Source organism: Dermacentor silvarum, chromosome 10, assembly GCF_013339745.2.
Source record: "Dermacentor silvarum isolate Dsil-2018 chromosome 10, BIME_Dsil_1.4, whole genome shotgun sequence".
NCBI classification, from domain to species: domain Eukaryota; kingdom Metazoa; phylum Arthropoda; class Arachnida; order Ixodida; family Ixodidae; genus Dermacentor; species Dermacentor silvarum.
Window position 1 is genome coordinate 66,668,274 of NC_051163.1, and position 6,000 is coordinate 66,674,273.

Below are 6,000 nucleotides of genomic sequence, written 5' to 3' on the forward strand. Positions count from 1 at the left end.
CATAAGTTCCCGAGAAAGCTGTGAAGACAATTTTTAGACTAAATTGTTTTTGCCACCTAACTTTAAGGCCTAGCAAAAACTTTAGCAAAACTAAGCCTTGTAATAACGCAATAGTGCTGCACACAAACCATTTTATCACGCTCAACATTAATCGATAAGCAACACCAGATGTTCGCTTATCCGACCACCTAATATATCTTAACTTCAGACTTAATCTCGCTTCACATTGGTTTCCGAAAATAAATGCAGCATATTTGCAAACACGTTCCAATCACTTAGTGGTGTCTTTGTGGAACTAGATTAATGTGTTCCTGACTTAGTGGCACATAAGTGGAACTAAATCGAGAGTGTTAGCAGTAACAAGAACCTGCACATAGATTAGCCGTGGCTGACGGAGATTCGTCCTGCTTATAAGCGGGCCATTCCTGAAAATATGTCCCACTTAGTAGAACCTATGTGGTACGAGACTAAGAGTGTCGATATGGCAGATTTGATATAATCGATAATTTTCTATGGAGCCCAATACATTGTCAAACCTCTCCGCATTTAGTCCCTGTTTCTTCTTTCTTTAAAGGAGAGTAGATAAAATTGAATTTAACAAATCATCGTCAAAAAATAGGGGGTGGGAGGGAGGGGGAGAAGAGATTGCAGACATGGTGTCGCCACTATCCTTGCTGCCCTGCATCCTTAGCACTATCCAAGTATACAGAACACGTTTCTCAGCTGGAACAGTGCAGTTAGTCGGAGGATGGTCATCCTGGAAACGGGCAAGTTAAATTCATTATAAAGCCCGCTTGCGGGAATTTCACGTATTGTCAATTATTCATATCGTATATTCCTAGCATTTAACCGCACTGCTTAGAAGAGACGCAGTAAAAGCTTTATTCATTTAGGAACATTAGGTATTCGCTGCCGAAGATGCGAATTTAGTTAACGTGTTCGGAAATCAACTTGTAATTTCTCTGGAGCTTTTTGGTGCGGCAGTGTTGCACGATTGCCGTGAGATACGTACATGAAAAGGGTGTCACCTGTTGTAGCCATGTCGTAGTTCCAAAGTTTTCCTCTTATGTCTAGAGGAAACTTTATTTATTTTGTTTTTGTAAATAACCTGATAATAATTTACTTTACTTTCTAATGTAACGTTCGCATAATTCTTAGTATCTTACTAAACAATTAGGTATAACGGGAGTTCTTTCGTTTGGCAAAACATTTATCCACCCACCTCCAGATGGATGAAGATTTGTTAAATATCTCGGTATGCAATTGCAGCTAGGGTTCCAAACCATTCCCAATTTGGTGGGTCAGTCTGAACATTTGAGTAAAAAGACTCTGCCGAATGGACCCAATCGATACGACCGAAAATATTCTTGCTTTTCTTTTATTTTTTGCTGAATAACAGTCGATTAACCCCATTTTCGTTTTTTATTGCTTAAGAGCTCGGTTGCACATTGTTCTCTCCTGTTTTATTGCGATAGCAATTATATGGACACTTCAACCGGATTTCTGCCGTCGGCGTCGCCGTCGCCGTCGCCGTGAGGTTCCGTATAGATAAAATCTTCCCCGCGCGCCGTATGCCCGAGCGGAAGCGTGCGGGGACGCGCGCTATCACGGAGAGCGAACGCACTCAATCTCCCACGCGCAAGCAACGAAGCGGGAAGCCAGCGCCGGAGGGAGCGGGGGGGCGGGGGGGGGGGGGCACTTCTACTTTGCCAACAACCGCACTCGTCGCTCGACCGCACCGTCTCTTATCTCCACACGGCTCTGACCTTTATGCACTGTGCATTCGCCGCTCAGTTTCTGTTGAAGCGATAGACCGCACGTACCTTCGCCCGCTGCAGCGTATAGGCTTGCTGCCAGCGTTTTGACAGTCGTTGTCTGCAGTCATTCAGTGTGATCTATTCATGTTTGTTTGTGCGCGCTCACACCTCGCTTGTTCATTCAGTTAGTGATAGTCGGGCCACATCTTCCAACGCACGCTACACATGTAACGCTGCCCGGATCGGCAGTGCCGCGCTACAGGTGTCCCTTCGCACGCGCGCTGCCCACGGGAAGCGCTTCTCATCAACACCACCGTTTCACACGCGCCTTCTCGTGGCCATCGAGTCTCTCTTCACGTCGGTCTACTTACGCCGCAGCACACCTGCTTACTTAATCAGCTCATGTTTACTACAATTCATATTGCTACCAAAGCCGCTCACCTAACTTCGTATGACATTGCTGTGTTGCTATCGCATTCATTGCTTCGCCCTTAGGGCGAAACTGTGACAATTTTTTGTTCCATAGTCAGCAACAGGCAGGTGATCTTGTTTTTGTTGGGATTATAGTCATGTTGCAGGCCCGAACCTGTCACAGTAGCTCTATCTGTACTGGTAGCCATGTTAGCCATACCTTTTTGACCTCTATGATGTAAATCGCGAAATGGTAGTACGAATAAAAATTGTGCAACATTGTTGCACGTACAGACTGGTTGGCCTTGGCACTTACAGGGTTGCCACTAGTCCCCCTTCCCTCTCCCACCTCCTTCCCCTCCCACATCCATATCCCGACTTTGTCCACTTGGGAGTTGGCAACCAGAATTGCAGCATATGGGAAATAATTACACCCGGCCATTTCCAATGCTCTGTTCAAATGCAGGTTTCCTTACATGTGGCGCCGGTTTTGGTATTTAGTCTTTATGGACCACACGAACCGTTAAGACTTATGTCACAGCATGTTCCACCAAGTACGAGCTGTAGCTCCCGTTCAAACTATCTTCACGCACTATTCATAATGGCCCTTTTATCTAATGCTTTGCGGCTGTGCCGGCAAAGCACGCTTTACAGGAAAGTAGTGTAGCGTAGGCTGAGTTCTTGTCGCGATTTGTGGAATGCTCTCTTCGTAGCCATCACAGTTACGAATGGCAAATTTGAGAACCACTGATAGTTTAGGAATGTAGAATATTAATTAGTCCATTTAGGCAACTGTTCTGCCAATTAAAAACGCGAAAAGTGATATATAAACTACCCATTAGTGTCATCACCCTTTCCGAAAGACTACTCATTTTGAAGTGACACAACAGAAGATAAAAAAAAGAGTTTATGCTATCTTCAAGTTGGCCGTTGGCAGCCATAGAGAAAATATTGGAAATATGTTCAATGGTTTCTCAGACTGACGACTAGAGCGACAAGCGCTTCTGAGAGTAACAGAGTTTATTGAGTGCGATAAAAACAAAAAGTCAAGATCGGCACAAATCCAGTGACCCAGCAACACCTTCACCTAATCAATGACAATGTTAAAGCGGTCTCTACGAACGGACAAATTTCAATAACGCAACCAAAGCTACCTATTGGCCCTGATTTCTGCACGCCGTCAAGTTGTCTACGCAAAATTTGCAGTTACCCAGGAAACTGTCCGGTAATAATTTGATAATACGTGTGTCAGTCTGAACGAGTAGTCTGAATGAGTAGGGTTTACTCATTATTATCTGGTGCTCAGAGAAGCCAAAAAAAAGGAAAAACAGTTTCGCCCGAAGTCGAAGCACTGGAAAGGGTAGCAAAGTTTAGCCTTTCACTGATGGTGTCTCAGAACGCCGGCGTCGTGAGGAACACTGCCAGTGGCGTCCCAGGCGTGGCACGTCGCCGGTGCTCGACACGTGACAGACTGAAAACTGTCAGCACCTGTCAGCGCCCAACCAAAGAACTGCGTAGATCTCTCTTAAAGTTTATTGTTCGTTCCGCTAAGACCATTGTAAGCACCACACGGCGTGGTATGTACGCTGCCGAACAGCAGGAACGGTCACATGTATGCGCACAAACAATCACGCCAGCATCGGAAAGGAGAACGCTGCCCTTGCTCTGGCAGAGCTTATTAAAAGGAGTGTCACGTGACGTCTATTTGGCTGCGTTGATTTTGCAGCCAAACCCCATTCCGCGTCTCTAGAGACATTCTAAACTTCGAGCCGCGCATGCGCCGTCAATAGCGGTACAGCACGACGATGCCGACAAGCGGCGCCAACGGTGGCGGTGACATTCTTCTCACGGCATTCTTCTCACGTGCACAGGATTCGGTTAGCAGAGGGTGTATCGTGACCTGTGCGTTTTGCGGCTACTACTCGAGATCATGATTTAAAGGCTGCTGGCATCGATACAATATAATGTCGTGTTCGACAAATTAGCGAGTTAATCTGCGTATACAGATACATGTGTGCACCGGTTTTCATGTTGAAGCGCGCCCTTACAAAAATGAGTTTAGACTGTCTGTAGAATGTCTATAGACTACTTGTAGACAACTTTGCCTTTTTATAGATTTGTTCTTTTGTTGATAAATAATCTATAGACTGTCTATAGACAAAAGTTGATATGATTTTTATTTATTTTTGTCTACTCACATTCTATAGACAGTCTATAGAAAAAAGTCGATAAGATGTTTGTTTCTTCTTGTCTACTTCCTCTCTATAGACTGTCTATAGAAAAAAGTTGATACAGTCTTTATTTATTCTTGCCCATTCAATGTCTATAGAGTGTCTATAGACAAAAATTGATAAGATTTCTATTTCTTTTTGTCTACTCACTTTCTATAGACAGTCTATAGAAAAAAGTCGATAACGTGTTTGTTTCTTCTTGTCTACTTCCTCTCTATAGACTATCTATAGAAAAAAGTCAATACAGTCTTTATTTTTGTCCATCCATTGTCTGTAGACTGTCTATAGACAAAAAGTTAGTAAGATTTTTATTTCTTTTTGTCTACTCCCATTCTATAGTCGGTCTACAGAAAAAAGTTGATAAGTTGTCTGTTTATTTTTGTCTACTTCCTATCTATAGACTATCTTTTGAAAAAAATTCGATACAGTCTCTATTTATTCTTGTCCATTAATTGTCTATAGACAAAAATTAATAAGATTGTTATTTCTTTTTGTCTACTTCCATTCTATAGTCGGTCTACAGAAAGAAGTCAATAATTTGTTTGTTTCTTATTGTGATCTTCCGCTCTATAGACTACGTATAGACCAAAGTCGATACCGTGTCTATTATTCTTGTTGATTCTGTGTTTAAGGTCTGTCTATAGGCGACAGTCGATAAGGTGTTGATTATTTTTGTATACGCCTGGTTTACAGATTTTCTATAGGTGAAAGTTGATAAGGTGTCTACTTCTTTTATCTATTCCCCGTCTATAAATTTAGTCGTGACAAAAGTCGTTAAATTGTGTTTTTTGTCTATATCAGCGGTCTATATACACCGTTTATACGCAAAAGTTTTTCTGTTTGCTATTTATTTAGCCGATTGCCACTTTATAGAATGTCTACAGAGAAAAGCAGTAAAGGTCACCATGGTATCTCTGTCATTGAATTACGCAGTTCTTAATTATTATTTTACCAGATAATTAGGTGTTTAAGAGTCGGCTCGCCGAGTTTCATCCAGTATTGCACTGGTTTTTAACATGTAACCTCTGGGCCCGGCACCTAGTTAGTCGGGAATGCATCCCCGACGATAATTTTTCCTTGCGAACCACACGGAGGCGGAATATATACTTCTATGTGATTGAAATTATTCTTTAATGGTTTCCTATATCCCTCCCGATGAACGCTATAGGGTGGGACATCACCAAAGATCATGTTAACTCGAGCGAACAGACCGTATACCGATTGCAGTAAGCTGTGAGATGAACTAAAGGACAGCCGATATTGTAAACGTCTTATTGATTCAGATTTACTTGCCGTCTATATACAAAAGTCGTTAAACTCGGCCCAACCCGTGTACGCTGTAACCAAGTGGAGGTACAGGCGGATAATACGGAGCAACGTTTGATATGAGCCACTGGGATTGTATATACTGCTGACATTTCTTTAAAGCCTTTTTGTAGAGTTTATTATAGATATGGTGTATATACTTCCGCATTTGTTCACCACATTATATGACCTCCGTAGTCGCTCTCGGCAATCCCAAGACAATATTTACAGTTGTTTTTCATAGCATTACGTTTGCGGCAGTAAAATAAAGAAAACAAACTGCCGATCCAGTCATG